This window comes from Phacochoerus africanus, chromosome 11 (assembly GCF_016906955.1).
Source record: "Phacochoerus africanus isolate WHEZ1 chromosome 11, ROS_Pafr_v1, whole genome shotgun sequence".
Lineage (NCBI taxonomy): Eukaryota > Metazoa > Chordata > Mammalia > Artiodactyla > Suidae > Phacochoerus > Phacochoerus africanus.
This window is the reverse complement of record NC_062554.1, coordinates 1,094,007-1,110,000: the sequence shown is the minus strand read 5'-3', so window position 1 is coordinate 1,110,000 and position 15,994 is coordinate 1,094,007. Positions and strand designations below refer to the sequence as shown.

At 59.6% G+C, this 15,994-nt stretch overlaps 1 protein-coding gene and 1 long non-coding RNA gene across 4 annotated transcripts in view; both read right to left on the bottom strand.

Annotated features, from left to right (window-relative positions):
- Positions 1-4,817, bottom strand: part of LOC125110773 (uncharacterized) — a 6,295-nt gene extending 1,478 nt beyond the window's left edge. The window contains exons 1-2 of one of the 2 annotated variants that reach the window (XR_007130709.1): positions 4,413-4,817; positions 2,732-2,911 (exon numbers count right to left, since the gene is read on the bottom strand). This is a non-coding gene — a long non-coding RNA (uncharacterized LOC125110773). The remainder of the gene's footprint in view (positions 1-2,731; positions 2,912-4,412) is intronic. The other variant, XR_007130708.1, reaches the window with a different exon arrangement.
- LMO1 (LIM domain only 1) overlaps positions 1-15,994 on the bottom strand; it is a 139,628-nt gene that overhangs the window by 56,802 nt on the left and 66,832 nt on the right. The gene's annotated exons all lie outside the window — the stretch shown is intronic.

The window sequence follows — 15,994 nt, the reverse complement described above, 5'->3', positions numbered from 1 at the left end:
CTGTCCCCCTCGCTGCGCGTTCCCTCCTCCCAGCCCGTCACAGAGCCAGGCACTGAGCAGACTCTCTCGGCAGGTTCTCGGTCATGTGTTCCCTTCTCAGGCCTTGGCCGGAACCAGCAGCCGGCAGAGGCCGCAGAGAGAGGCGGTGAAGAGGCCGGCCGCCTGGCTTCAACATCCCTGCCCTGTCACTTATCGGCAGTGAGACCTGTGTCTGGGAACACATCCCTTACCCTGTCCAGGCTTGTCCCTTGTAAGAGAGGGAATCGTCACGGTCCCTCGGGTCCTTGGAGAATCAGTGGGTTAATAGACAAAGCGCTTAGAGCGGGCCTGACGTTCGTGCCCATGCGTGACACCTGTGGGCCAGGCCCTGTGCTGGGCGCTGGCAATCCCGGGAAGGGCAACCCGTGGCTCTGCTTAGGGAGCTCCCAGCCTGAGGCTGAATGACGGGAGGGCTGGCAGGCGCTGTCGGGGGGATGGGAGAACCCCCGGCCCTTGAGGGTCCCTGCGCCCAACCCCGCTGCAGGGACGGGGCTCCGAAGCCCGAGGACCTGGGCTCACCTCCCGGCTCCTCTCTGCGCCCTCGGGCAGGTCGTCGACGTCTGAGCTCAGCCGCCTCCTCTGTAAAGCGGGGCATTTAGGGCTGTGGAAAGGGGATGGGCTGAGGCTGTCAGGAGAGGTTTTCCCCACGGCCCAGGCTGTGACTGGGATGGCGGGGGTCCGACCTGAGTTTGCTGCTCCCCGCAAACTGTGCTGGGGGACAGCAGCTTGTTTCCAAGGAGAGGTCGGGCAAGGAGCCACCAAAGGGACAAGGGGGGGCTCCTCAGGCACCAGGGTGAGGCACCTGGCTGGAGGGCCGAGCGAGGTCCATGGGGATGCACCTGCTTAGGGGAGGGGGCCAGGCAGGCTCGAAGGATCTGGGAGACCACCGGCCCTGCCCGGAAGCAGCCCCTCAGCCGCCGTGTCCCTAAGAGGGAGGGCAGGCCAGGCCCCCAGGGGGACGAGGGCAGAGGTCCACACAGAATGAGAACGGTCAGGCCCCGGGGAGATGGGGCTCCCCGCAGAGGCACGGACTCCACCAGGGGGTGTGGGGGTGCACCCTGAAGGGGCCTCTTCGTCTCCGTGCGCCTTTGGGAGCGTCACCAACCCGGTCCTGCCAGGCCTGGGACTGAGGTTTACAGAGGACGGCGTCCGCGGACGCCCCCTGGCAGCCGCCAGCCTCAGGCTGGAAGGCCTCGCTCCTCCGAGGGAGCTGCAGCGCTTCTCTCACTCCCTCTCTCTCTCTAACCCCGTCCCACTGACATCACCCGCTGGCCTCAGCGGCTCCACGCCGCTCACGGCCTCGTCCAAGACTCATCATCCTGCCCGGATGGTGAGCGTGGCCTCCTGGCCGGTGCCTCCTACAGACCCCTTTCCCTACAGCTGCTGGGACCTTCCAAAGCAGACGTCAGGTCGTGTCCGTCTCAGTGGCGTCTTAGACGGGAACTGACACCCTCACCCGGGCCCTCGGGGCGCTGCGCGACCTGCTCTGCCCGTCCCGCCTCCTCCGCGGCCCCCGCCCGTCTACTAGCTCACTGCCCCCAACGCGAGCCCCCGTGCTGCTCCCAAACGTGCCAGGATCCCTCCTACCCTGTCTGCGCCTCTGCCTAGAATGTCCAGAGACGTCCTTCTGTCCCCGGATCCGTCCCTCGCCCACGTCTCCGCCCGCATGTCCCCTCATCCAGGACCCCTCCCTCCTCCACTGTCCTTCTCTGTCGCTCCGTCTATGGACCACCTGTGTTATTGTTTGCAGTACTTATGGCTGTCGTGCTGTGTCACAGTATTACAAACATTGTGTGTGCGTGTGTGTGTAGGAGGACCCGTTTTTCCCTGACGCATCTCCAGCCCATAGGAAAGCGCTTGGCAGGTGGTGGGTGCCTGGTAGCACCTGCTGGTTACCGTGAACACAGACCCCAGAGCTCAGCGAGGCGAGCTCCTGGGGGGGTCTGTGCAGAAGGAGGCAGAACGGGCCGGAGGCAGGCGTGTTTGTCTGGGTCTTTCCCACAGAGGTGAGGCTTTGTTTGAATGCACCCTGGGAAGTGGCAGCGGGCTCCTTTCCAGATGCCTCGTGGCCAAGGCCTTGGGGACCTGGCCCCCACCTGCCCGGAAGGAGGCTCAGAGGCTCTGCTCCTTCTCTGAGCTGTGGCATAAGGGCCGGTGCCAGTTGGGCCCCCAGAGAATCTGCAGGGAGCAGGGGTCTGGCAGCTGCTGAAACACGCAGCCCCAGTTTAGGCACTGGTCCCGGCCTTGTCACAAACTCCCCCTGGGCCTCAGCCTGCTGACCTCTAAAATGGGACTTGGGAAGCTCCACGGCTACTGTGACTGTGACCTGCCTTCCAGATGAGGAAGATGAGGTCCAGAGAGGTGTGATGCCTGGCCTGAGGTCGCACGGCGGCATCAGTGACGGCGTGGCCCCGGCCCCTCACGCCTGTGCTCACGCCCTGCCTTAGACGGCTGTGCTTCTCTTCTCACATGGAGACTTACTTCCCGATGAGGCTTCGAGCCCCTCGGGGCCAGAGCCACATCTGGTTCATGCTCCTCCCCAGTCAGGCAACCAGCAGGTGCCTGATGCAGGCTTGGCCAAGGGGACAGGGAGCCAGGGTGCCCGAAGGAGATGCATCCAAGCCAGGACCCCGCCAGGCCTTCCCGGTTCCCCCAGAGCCTCCACACATGAGGATCTGGGCCATTCACTCACTCGTCTGCTCATCCAAACAGCAGGTGCCAATTACCCGGTGGGTGCCCATGACCCCTGGAGCGCTGGGAAGCCGGGAGTGACCAGGCCAGACAAGGTCCCCGCCCTCGGGCGCATGTGTTCCAGTGGGAAGCAGCCGACCAGCAAGGACCAAATCCAGACAGTGTGAAATCAGGACGGGACCTGCGAAGGGAACAAATCAGGTGGACGTGACAGAGTGGAGCCGATTCGGATCCGGAGGAGCTGGGACCAGCAGGACAAGAAGGAAGGTCACACCAGGCAGAGGGAGAAGCAAGTGCAAAGGCCCTGCGGGGAGGGTCTCTGCCTGTGAGGAGCAGAGGGCGGGCGGGAGAGGCTGCAGGAGACGTGGAGGTGCAGCTGGGCGAGGGAGCTGGAGAGGAGGGCAGAGGCTGGACCACACTGCAGTAAGGAGTTTGCCTTTTTTTTCTCTTTTTTTCCTAATTTTTTTACAGCTGCACCTGCCACATAAGGAAGTTTCCGGGCTGGGGGTCAGATCAGAGCTGCAGCTGAGGTCTCCCCCACAGCCACAGCAACACTGGATCTGAGCCCCATCTGTGACCTACACTGCAGCTGGCAGCAACACCCGGATCCTTCACCCGCTGAGCGAGGCCAGGGATTGAACCCGCATTCCCACGGACACTGTGTCGGGTTCTTAACCCACTGAGCCACAGCAGGAACTCCTGGGGTTTACGTTTCACTGGAAGTGAGGGGGGAGGTCTTTAGGGAGTTTCAGTAAAGGACCGGCAGACACAGCCCATGCTTCGGGAGGACTTCTCACTCTGGGACTTCTTGCTGCTGCCAGTAGAGGAGCCGCAGGAGGCCGCAGCGCCTTGCCCGGGTCGGGCGGGGGAGGAAGCCTTTGCTCCCTGGCAGGCGGGCAGGCAGAGGCGGGGGCTGATGGAGGGCGGGCATCTCAGGTTCTCCTCCAGAGGAGCACAGCCGCATCGCACCCCTGGCCCCGGGATCCCATCAACCACCCCACCCCCGTCATCCCGGGGGGGTTACAGCAAACAGTGCCTGCAAGGTGTCTGGCCCCCACTCCTTGATTCTATTAATGCCAAGATGCATTAAAGAAGCGTGGTGGGAATGCCATTCTAATTGTTTCGTACACACGCCACTGGGAGGGAACTGATTGGACACAGCTCACAGGCAGTATGTTAATACGCTATTTTCATATGATGATAGCTTTGCATAATCTCCCTCTCTCCCAGCTTTGCAGGGACCTGTTGTTAACCGAGCCCCAGGAGAGAGGGAAAGGCAAAATCTGCCTTCAAGTCCACTCCCCGCCACATTAATTAGTCATGTGGCTGGGAAGGTGCCACTCCGTACAAAGTGGACTTTATAATTTATACGCCAGCTGTTTCTGTCCATTCTCTTCCCCGCCTGCCTCTAATGAAATCGTGTTACCGGCGGACTGACTGGCGTGAATTGAGCCTTTAATCCCATTGACCCCGGCCTGGCTGGCGGGGCCCAGGGGAGCGGGGGTGGGGCTGGGATGCGAGGACCCTGCCAGGCACGACCCTCCCGCGCCCGCCCCGGCCTGGCCGGCGACCGCACCGCGCAGCGCGGCGGCTGGGCACAGGAAGGGGGTGCCGGCAGCGGGGGCCCGCCTGGCTGGGCGGCCCTCGTGGGGCTCCCTGGAGGCTGGGGGGTTCACATTTACCGCCTCATCTTCTGAGATCCAGCGAAGCACAGCATTCTCATCTAGCTTGTTCCTCTACTTGGAGGACAGGCCAGGCCAGACTGCACACCCAATGAGCTAACGCTTGCTTTTCTGGCCGTGGGGGTCGCTGGGAAAAGGGAGCTGTGATTCCAAGGAGAGGACGCCGCCCCAGCCCCCCAGCGGCCAAGCTGACCCCTCCCCAGACAGGAAGCTGCTCTGAGCCCAGGGGCCCCCCGCATGGGGAGGAGGGCTGGGGGCCAGACGAGGGGACAGGCCCTCCTGTCCTGTCCTGGTTCTGGCTGGCCCCAGAGAGGCCGAGAGGGACGCTCCCCTTTCCCTCTCCCCCTCCCCTGCCAAAGAAAAGCAAGACCAGGCAGCCGGAGCCACGCAGTAAGCAAATGCCTGCAGCACAGAGCCCATTTGGTGAGCAGGAATAAACACAGCAATTAGCACCATGGCAGCCTCTTAAACAAACACATGGGACGAGTCATGGGCGGGGAGATGCATCTGCCAGGGGGCCAGAGGCTCCAGAGGCACCAGCCGAGCTGAGGGAAGCTGGAAAGAAGGACAGCCAGGCTCAGGGGCTGGGGCGGCACAGACCTGCGTGGGCAGAGCCGGAGGGAGCAATGGGCTAACAGGCCTGGTGCACAGGGGGTGCACTCCCCGGGGGATGGGGTGGCTTCCCGGCCACCTCCTCTAATTTGTTGGGAACCCTGAGAGCCTTACATGGACGAGAGGGAATCGGGGAGGTGACACGTGGCATCCTCATGCCCCGTGGGAGCCCGCGTGGTCCACCTCTGTCCTCGGCCAGGCACCCTCCCGAGCCCCGCCCGCTGCTGGCCTTGGCTGCCACCGTCTCTCTGCTCTGGACCAGCAGCCTTCTCTTCCTCCCCGGCTAAGGCCTGGATCCTTCAAAGCCCTCGGCCTTTCCTGACCCCCGGCTGGCCTGCACCAACCCCATCCCCGCCTCCGTCTCTGTCTGGCCCGCCCCCGACGACAGGGGCCAGGCAGGGGGACCCGGGGCGGGTGCTCTCCGTGGGCTGCTCCTCCGTTTATCCCCCTGTCAAGTGGGCTCGATGACCGCCTGGAGCCACGCTGGCTGCCCGAGAGCCCCGGCCCGACTCTCAGGCTGGAAGCCACACGCTCTGCCCTAAGAACAGGAGGGCCTCTGTCGTGGGCGTCCCAGCTCATTTATTGGCTCTGAAATAGCCAAAGTCCTGTTTTGGCTTCATGGCATTAAAACAGAAACAGAAGCAAACCTGCGCTGACTCCTCTCTTTAATGAGAACGTGGGGCGCATCCGGGGGTCTCTCCAGGGAGGGAAAATGAAGTTGTCATTTTTCAATATAATTAAACTTGGTTTTCAAAAAATCTCCTGATCTGAGATGTGAATTACGCTAATTACTTCTGGTGGCTGCGACATTGATTTCAGTGTTAAAGTTAATGGACTTAATGGGCGTTGTGCTCCCTCCGATGCGGCTCGGGGCTCCCGGCTGGGGGTCCTGCTGGCCCAGCCCAAGGGGCCTTCGTGGGACCCCTCCCTCCTCTGCCATCCGCTTCTGCTGCCTGAAGTGCCCTGTGGGCTGCTTCCCCCTGGCCCGCCAGGCCCCGGGCTTGAGGCCTCAGGGGGACCAGGCCTGTAGGGGGGGCCCCGGCACCTCCTCTGTGTTCCCACGGAGCCGGGCCCTCAGGGGACCCGGAAAGGAAAGAGCAAGAGGTCCCCCCTCCCGGACCCCCGCCTGGGGAGGCCTGACGGACGGCGGGGGCGGGCAGTGCCGAGCAGGCTGGGCGCCGGGGGGGGGGGGGGCTCCGGGAGACGCGGAGGGGGAGGCCGAGCCGGATGTGCGGGCCCTCCCAGGGCCGGGCGGGGACGGGGCGGGCCTGGAGGCCGGGCAGGGGCTGTGACATGGTCTCTGCCTTAGTCCAGGCACCCAGGGCACCAGTGGCCTCTGTGGGCAGGCCTGGCCGCCTCCAGGGGCCTCGTCCCCCAGGAAAATGCTGTCTGCGCTGGGAGTTTGTGGTCCCCTCCTGAAGGTCTGTTTCCACCGGAGGAGCCTTGGGGTTCGCTGACCAGAAGCTCATGACATGTGGGGCACAAAGCTACAGCCCCGAGAGCCACCTGCCTCCTTCCAAACAGCCCCGACGGTGTGGGCCAGGCCCCTGGGGCAGGGGTGCGGGGAAGGAGAGATGCTGGGGGCACACGCGACGGGGGGGCAGGGGTCGCGCTCCCTCCGAGGCAGCCGCCCCCGACCTGGCGCAGGGGTGGAGCTGGTCGGCCTGAGGCTGTGCTGGCCTGAGAAAGGTTTCCTGAGGCCCAAGGCAGGGAAGTCACAGCCCTGTGGCCGCCAGGAGGCAGCCCTGAGTCCCTGGCAGGGGCCTAGGCTCCTGGGGCACTGATGGGGGCCGGGCTGGCCGGCCAGGGTCAGAGTGGGAAGGACCGTGAGAACCAGGCCAGGGAGTCGGGACTGGGTCCTGTCGGGAGAGGGGGCAGGGGAGGGAAGGGCCTTCTTGAGACGAACCCCCCCCGGGGAGGGGGAGAGGGCAGCAGGGCCCCCAGGAAGGGGAGCGAGGCGCAGGCCACGGCAGGAGCCTCATCCGCCCCGAGGAGGGCCCGATCCCCACGCGCGCCTCTCCATCAGCGACTCTCCCTCTGAGCGGGTACCACCTACCCCTCTCTCAGGTCCTCCTGGTCTCCCAGCCCCCATCCCTGACCCCGACCCTCCCAGCCCCGGCCTGGGCTACAGCAAAGCCCCCTCACCAGCCTGGGTGAGCTTTGTGAGACAGGGATTCAGCTCATCCCGCTCCTCTGAAACAGCCGAGGCCAACACCCACGCGGCCCTCGCGTCAAGCCAAGCACCGCCTTTCGCGTTTTAGGTGCATTAACGGTCTTAAACCTTGTCCCAATCCTGTGAAGTTGACACGATTGTAAAACCCCGGGTTACATGTAAGAAACCGGGTTCCAGAGAGGGTAAGTCATTTTCTTGAGGTTACACAGCGAGGAGGTGGCCAAGCCAAGGTGGGAACCTACACAAGCTTCTGCCCTGGGGGCCCCTTTGAGTCTGTCCTCAACCATGGCGTCAGTAAGGCCCTGATGTCACCCGCGGGCCCATGCGACGTGGTCCTCCCTGCTTCTCCCTCCTCAGTGCATGGAGCCGCGGTGGCTGCTCCTCAGCCCCTCCTGCCGCGCGTGGCTCCAGACCCGCGGCTGCAGGTCTCTGCGTCCTCTCCTCTGATTTCTGTTCTGATCCTCAGGACCCTGGACTCCTTCCTCCATTTCAAGTCCACGTTTTCAAGGTCTTCTGTGCTTCTGACCCGTCCCTCCCTCTCTGCCAAGCCAGCCCCGGCTCGTCTCTGGGCCCAGAGTCTACGTTTGCCATGTTCGGTTGTAGAAGTTGTACACTGCACAATTTAAAGAGGGGGCATTCATATTTGCTGTCGATGTAAACAGCGCTCTCTGAGAGGGTGCGACGCAAAACGGCACAGCCAGACTAGCAGACCCGCCGGGCCCCCATTCGTGGCAACACCTTGGCTAACATTTCCACTGAGACAGCCGTCTTTGGGCCTTTCTGGACGCCACCCGCTCTGCTGCCTGCAACCTGAAGGGCTGAAGAGTCTGAAGAGAGAGGAAGTAGGTTCAAGAAAGAAGGGCCCCTGCTCTGAATCTTCTGCAGGGGGACTGAGGAATCCTGGCGGGGGCAGCAGCCTCTGTGGACGGGAGTTGAACCGGAAGCTAACTAGTTTCTGAGCCCTACAAATCTGATGCAGAGACAAGAAGATCCAGTGGGCAGGTTACCTGGGGATCATTACTGGGCCAGCAAAGATTTCTGGATGTGGGGTGGTCATTCCTCACCCTACAGGGTCACAAGGAAGGGCCCCTGATGGTCAGCCTCACCTCCCACGTCCACCACTCGCTGCCCTCGCGCGGCCCCATCTCGCCGAGCTGCCCACGCCAATCAACTTAGCCCCGTTTCCCCATCTTGCTCTTGGGCACAACACAGACGCAGGCGTCGAAACCACGGCAGTCACTCCCATTGCGATTGTTCACCAGGCCCCAGAGAAGACGGAGACTGAACTGTGTCCGTTTTACACACAAGCAGAGTGAAGCTGCAGAGACGCTGTGACTCAGCCTGGCTCATGGTCAGTGGCTGAGTTAGAATTTGAACGCAGGCTTGTCTGGCTCCACGTCCTAGGCTCTTGGCCACCCTGCTCTCCCAGCTTTGAGCCTGTGGAGGCAGAACAGCTGGGGGAATGTGTGCAAACCCCCCAGCCTGGCCCCCAGCACCCAGTGCAGATGCGGGTGTGGAACTGTGCCCAGGCCGAGGAGCTGGCTGGGTAGAGTGTGGGTAGTGCACGGATTGGGTGGGGGCCGTTCCATGCCTGTTGCAAGGGCTGAGGAACAGAACACGGAGCCCGGGCCTCTGTTCTCCTGACAGAAGCAAGCGCCCGAGTGGATGTCCCTCGGAGTGGCAGTCAGGCCAGGGCTGCTTCCTCACAGGTGCCGGGCTGCTCCCCCGGTGGGTGGACGCTGGACGGCGGTTGATTTAAAACCCCGACACCTGGGTCCCCCGCCCCAGCCTCCGCCACGGTCACCATCCCTCTCCGGGGCCTCATCCCTGCGCTTATGCGGTGTCCTCGCCCTCTGACGGGCCAGGCCCTGTGTGAGCAGGGAGACTGGGTTATTATGTAGAAGAGTTATAATAAGAAATATGACTGCAAAAGCCAAGTCAGTCGAAATTGGACTATAATTAAATGCTTAGAAAATTCTATGCTTGGCTCATTTTAAAATCAAGTGCTTCTTTGTAGCAATTTCCTTTCTTTAATTACAATTTCCTGTCTGGTTTGACATTTACAATGCAATCTTGGGGGACATGTTTGTGATTTATTATTCCTGCTCCTATCAGGATATCACTGTGCAGAAATGAGTTTATAAAATAAGAGCTCAAATTATTATGGCCTTTGACCAATAAAGCAGGCTCATAATTTCAGGCCTGAGAGGAGATTACCATTTTTGACAACCCAAGGCAGAACGAGCAGAGGGGGAGCTCGCTCCGTGTTCAAAACCACTGTACCATCTCCTTAGGGAAGGCCGGTTTGGGAGGCAGAGGAAGATTCAGATAACCTCGCCAATATACACGCGCCTTCGCGGCTTGGAAGAACTTTTTCTGTCGTGGAGTCGTATCATCCTGGAGTTTGTCAGGTGGGCGCCATCGTTCCCACCTTACAGACGGGGCGCTGAGGCTCAGAGGAGCTCAGTGACTTGCTCAAGGTCACAACGCCAATAAGTGGGGTCTTGGAAACAGCACCCAGGTCCAGTCCAGAGTCCTTCCCCCGCAGTGTAACAGCAGTCCCGAAGGCCTGAGAAGTGACCCGAGGATGCCCTCGGGGCGCCTCCACGCAGGGCGTATCCTATCCTTCCACCCCAGTGCCAGGGGCTTTGACCAGCGCTCAGAGCAGCCCCTGCCCGTGACTCACAGGAGGCCTTCGGGGCTGTGGTCCCGGCACACGAACGAGACGCTCCGTCCTGTCCCTTTTCCTTGTTCCTCATCTCAGGGTTTTACCGGAATCTGGCCCTTTGACTCTGGGCCACGAAACGCAAGAGGGTTTAACCTTGATGTGCACACGTGGACGTGCAGTTGCACATGTACGTGTGTGCCTGCACGTCTGCACGTGTTTGGGGGTCGTGAGGGCACCCGTGCCCCCGGCGCTGCATGACAAGTACAAGCGGCCTAGGGATGCTCGTGCGTTCTGTGCGCCATTGCCCAGGCCACTGGACATCAAGACCGGGAGGCGCGAGCGGATGCACGAAGGGACGTGCCTCAGCCTCACGAAGGCCCTGGCTTTGATCCCTCTGGGCAGGCCTCGAAGAGAAAGGGCAGGACGGAGAGGAGCTGGGCCCCAGGGGCTGACTTCTGCTCCTTAGAACGTCCTGCAGCAAAGGCTCTCATCAGCCTGGTCCCCGGGCTGGAGGTGGGGGGCACTTCTGACCAGGTCAGGGACACCCACTGGCCCCTCTCTGAGGCTGGAGAGTCTCTGGGGAGTGGGCGTCCAGGCTCCCGCTCCCTTCCGGAATGCCAGCGGGCTCTGTGCCCGGGTCAGGAAGGCATGATGCCACCTTGGTAACGAGGAGCAGGGGTGGGGCCGGCGGGGACCTGGTGATGTGTCCAGCTTCGTACTCAGTGAATCAGAGGCACAGGTGGACAGATCCAGGGCGGGGTGTCCAGGCGGTGGCATGAGCAGGTCTCGGGCCTGGGGACAAGGTCTGAGGTGGGCTTGCGCCTTCTGACCCTCTGCCCTGCCCCCTCCATGCCCGCCTGTGGCCTTCAGCCTCACTGTCCCGCTCCAGCTTTGACTGTGCCGCGCAGACTCGGTCAGGGCAGACCAGGCTCTGAAGCGGGCTGAGGCTGTCAGTCTGTAGCCCTGGGGAGACCCGACAGCCGGCTGAAGCGGGGTGTGTGGGGCCGCTGGTCCGGGCTTGCCCATAAACCAGGCTTCTGGGCCCAGAGAGGGGGTGTGGGGGCGCTCCCCCGTCCCCCAGTGGGTCCCTTGTAGGAGCGAAAGCCAGGCTCAAGCTTTGTCTCACTTGAAAGGAGTTGTTATGAGAAGTAAATGCGCGTCTCTGGCTTTTGGCCTCAGATTAAGTCTGTCCAGAGACTCCTCTAGTGCCTGTGAAAATCCCTTTATTACTTCAAAACAATTTTAAAGCAGATGCATTAAGATTTTTGAAGACAGAGAAGGACTCCTATCCCGACTCCAGCGTGCCGGTTATGAAATTCAAATGCCTGGGCCCCGATCCGCTTCCTGCGCCTCCCTCGCCTAGAGCCGGGGCCGCGGAGGGGCTCGGGCCCAGCGCTCTGGGTTCTGAGGAAACTCCTGACCCCTGATCAAAGTACTGCTCCCCCGAAGGCCACCGCGGGGGACGGGACGGGCTTCGCCTGGGCGGTCCGCGCTCACGCCCCGGCCCCGCCCCCGGCCCCGCCCCGCGAGCAGGTTCACACAACGCGCCCCGAGCGCCCGCAAAGGCACACGCTGGCCCTCCCTGTCCACGGCGACTTCTTTGACGCGTCATATTCTTCAGGGAGGAAGCCTGGAAGGCTCTTTGATCTCTCCTGTTCAGAGGAGAAAATGGAGCTTTAGACGGAGGAAGCCACCCTTCCAAGGTCAGCCGAGGCCAGATCTGAAGTCTCTGCTTCCAAGGCAGACCTCCCTGTGCAGGTGTGAGGCTCCTTCCAGGCTCCTGACTCCCTGGGGAGAACAACCCGGGCCCAGGGGATCCCAGGTCCCTAGCTCCTCCCTCACGGCCTCGCCCACCCTACCCCGCCCCAGACACGAAGAAGTAGGTGGAGCGAAGCCATGCCCCTGCCCCAACCCCGCCCTGTCCCCTCCTACACTAGTGCTTTCTCCTCCCAGCCCCAAGGAGGGAGAAAGGCCTGTGCAGGAGGAGACGGTTTCAGGGCCTCGTGGAGATCCGTCAAGTCAGTCCCTCCAGCCAGCAGGCAAGTGCAGCTCCACCGCAGCTGCAGCAGAGTAAGGCAGCCAGTCCTGCCCGCAGGCTGCTCGTGGATCTGGGAGAAGACAGACGGGAGAACAGCCATTGCAGCCCAGAATGCGGGGTTGTGACCAGAGAAGTACAGAGACGTCACTTATGCAGCCTCCTGAGCCACGGCAGATGGACGAGCCAGCCCACGTTCCTACGGAGCAAGGAGGGTGGACAAGGGGTGTGAGCCAGTCCTTTCCGAATGTCTGTTTGGGGACCAAAGGTTGAGGGTGAGGGCGGCGACTGGGGCCCAGGACGGCCTCTGCTGAGTGCCGCAGAACTTCTAGGACGCCTCTGTACCGGGGGTCCACCAACTGGCCCCACAGGACACCCACTGTGAGCCCTTCACTGCACACTCGCCCGCGGGGCCCTTGCTAAGTACGATTTAGATGTGACTGTCTCTGGCGGGAACGCTCCAAGATGCGCACGACAGCTTCTACTGGAGGCTTCAGGGAGGCGTCTCCCTTAGATGAGGAAGCAGGTACAGGGTGCCTCTGATGCTCGGTGTGCAACCCAGGAGCGTCGTCTCCGTTTCTGAACACAGACTAAATCGGGTGCTGGCCAGGGCTCGCCAAGGCTGGTGAGGGATCCGATGCCAGCCACGTGCAGGTGGTTCCTGCTTCCCCTTCTTTTGATTTTGCAAGCGCTTCGGGTGTTACCCATCCCAGAGGACCAGAGAGACCCACGTCCCCAGACATGGCTGCCTCTGCTCCTGATCCAGGCCCATTCAAAGGCGGGTGCTTCCAGCTTAGAGCCGAGGCCTCAGCCCTCCAGCTCCAGCAGACACAGAAGCATGGTCCCCACGACCGTGCCGAGACCTCAGGACATAACCTGTGGACTAGGTCACTCAGAGGCCTCTTGCCTGAAGCTCTGAAGTTGACCTAGTGGACAGGGATCCCCTCTGGCCACCCGAGGTCTTGGCTGCTGGCAAGCCCAGCATGTGAGTCCTTGTCACTGGCTACTGGGAGGGGCTGCTGGCCTGGCGTCCCTTCACTTTCCTACCAAAGGCCCCGCCAGCCTCCTGATCACCAGCAGGCTGATCCAGCTCCGTGGAAATTCAAAAGCTGTGCATCAGTGGAAAGAGGAGGCCTGATTCAGAAATTTGTGCTAACGAACTGTGCTTAATTGGGTTTGGGGAAGGACACAAAATGGGCTGCCTGACATTCCAGGGTCCTCGGCAGAGGGCTGGGGCCTCCCCGGCTTCTCCCTGCAAGGCTGATCACGACGGCAGTCCTTCTCGCCCAGCGCTGCAGCCTTCGGCCTCTCAGCCTAGTAACAGGAAGTCATCTGCCTAATCAGACTAATTAGCACTGGGGACACAAAGTCATCATCTAGGAAGAATGCAAATGCCAGTTTTACAAAATGAAAACGCCATATGTGCAGTAATTAGCAAACCACGGGCACATTTTATAAATCATATTTATTAGTTTGTAAACAAATCAAGCTCTAAATGAAATGAAAGATGCCGTTAACCGTGACTGCAGCAGCGGCTGGGCCAAGCAGGCCTTGATAGGGGGACCGGGGCTTCGGGGTAGAACCTGACCCAGGCTCCGCTAATCTCCCTTCTAGCTCAGGAGCCCTGGTCTGGGAGGCAGGGGTCTGTGCCCCAGCTAGCCACGATCCACGGACCACTTGTCCTCCTACCAAGGCCCCCCGGGGGGCTGCCCACCTGCCCAGGACCCCCTGATCTGGGCGATTACTCAGCCGAGGGGTTAAACAAATGATGGTTCCCATCTATGGGGACCCACACATGGCCTCTGAGCCTCCCTGCAGTACCAGGCCCCTCTCTCCGTAATTTTGGAGCCACAGGCCTCTTTGTCCACTGACACACATACCCCTGGGGCGTGAGAAAAAGTAAAGACAACGTCTCAGTTGAAGCAATTTCATGCAGTGACCAAGCCTGCTGCCCTGCCTCTCAGCTTCTGCTGTCCTTGGAGAAGCGCTTGGGGGAGGGGCCTTTCCCGGGCGGGTCCCCTCCTGTGTCACAGTCATGCGTCCTGTCCACCCAGCTGAGGTCCTGCCTGGCACTCAGCCCTCACTCAGAGGGTTGGAACGGACCTATCAGGGTAAGTCTAAGCTTGCCAGGTGCTCCAGTCAGGAGAGGGCTCCCGGCGTGGGCTGCGTGGCCGTGGGTGTGTTCTGCTCAGCGTGTTATCCCAGCTCCCTTCTTTGGCGAACTGTACCTCCTTGCCTTGGGAAAAACCTCTTTCTGCCCCATGTGGCTGGGACGAGACTTTCAGTCCAGATGTCCGGCACCCCCTTCACCGCAAAGGGACCTGTCACGGCACTGCATATCCTGGACCAGTGACGCCAATTGGACATGGGGCCCCTTGCCCAGATTTTCTGAATAGAGCTGGAAGGACTGTCAGCTTCAGTGTGACACAGGCCACTCCCACTTTGAGGGTCTGATCCGGTCTATGCAAGGAGCAATTATATAGACGAGTAGATTATATAGAGAGAAAATCAACAGGTCATAGGTCATTTAAAAATAAGATTAATATTTCTATGAACGAGAAAGGGAATAGAAATCCAGTATGTTAGATGCATTATATATAATTTTATACTTATTATATACATAATGCTCACATACATGTTTGCAATTGAGAAACATGGAAGTTACACTGAATAGCTCCAAAGTGCATCTAATGAAAGCTATATAAGAAGAAAATGAGAGAGTTCCCGCCGTGGCGCAGCAGAAACAAACCCAACTAGGAAGCATGAGGTTGAGGGTTCGATCCCTGGCCTTGCTCAATGGGTTAAGGATCTGGCATTGGCGTGAGCTGTGGTGTAGGCCAGTGGCTACAGCTCTGATTAGACCCCTAGCCTGCGAACCTCCATATGCCACAGGTATGGCCCTAAAAACACCAAAAAGAGAGAGAGAGAGAGAGAGAGAGAAGAGAGTGCAAGACATAGTAGAGAGGCAATATTTAAAGAGATAATTGCCAAAATTTTTCCAAAATTAAAGATATAGGTTTTCAGATTTAAAAAATCCACAGGAGTTCCCATCGTGGCGCAGTGGTTAACGAATCTGACTAGGAACCATGAGGTTGCCGGTTCGGTCCCTGCCCCTGCTCAATGGGTTAACGATCCGGGGTTGCCGTGAGCTGTGGTGTAGGTTGCAGATGCGGCTCGGATCCCGCGTTGCTGTGGCTCTGGCGTAGGCCGGTGGCTGCAGCTCCGACTGGACCCCTAGCCTGGGAACCTCCATATGCCGCAGGAGCGGCCCGAGAAATAGCAACAACAACAACAACGACAACAACAACAAAATCCACAGAGTTGGAAAAATAAAAATAGACCACGTTCAGATACATTATAGCGCCACTTTAGAACATCAAGGTAAAGAGATCATTTAAAAAGCCATCAGAAGAAGGAAACAGATCATTACAAAAATCAAATTAACACCAATACCAGGATCCTCTTCAGCAACCCATATCAGAAGAAAAATGAAATAATATCTTTAAGATACTGAGGGAAAAATCACAGGCAATCTAGAATTTTACACTCTGTAAATTTATTCTCTAAAAGTGCAGGCAAAATAAAATCTCTTATGGACAGGCAAGGACTAAGCTGATATGCCTCCAGAGCTCCAAACTGAAATAAACATGTGTCCTGGATAAAAAAGAAAGTGGATTTGAGGAGAAGGCAAATGGGATGCAAGAGGCCATGATGACCACAGGAAATGATTTAAAAAAAAACCATGTGCTGGTAAATTCAATTAAGTGTTGACTATAAAAAACAGTGACACCCATGTTTTGTATATTTTTAAAAAGTTAAACTAACCCTCTAAACAAAATAATGAAATGAATGGGCATGTTCAACCGGGCAATATACGAAGGAAAAAAGAAGGGTATCTCCAGGACCAAAGACACGGTGAATTTATTGCCAGGTTGGCAGGCAGGAAGTGATACTGTCGTGTCCCATGATGGTGGTGGCGGCAGCATTTTAAGACCCACGTAGGGACAGGAGGTTGAGCCTTCTGCCCATGAAAAGCACAGAGATGGAACTACGCCCCTTGTGCATGGCTGAGAGCACTGAAAGGCTCTATGTCA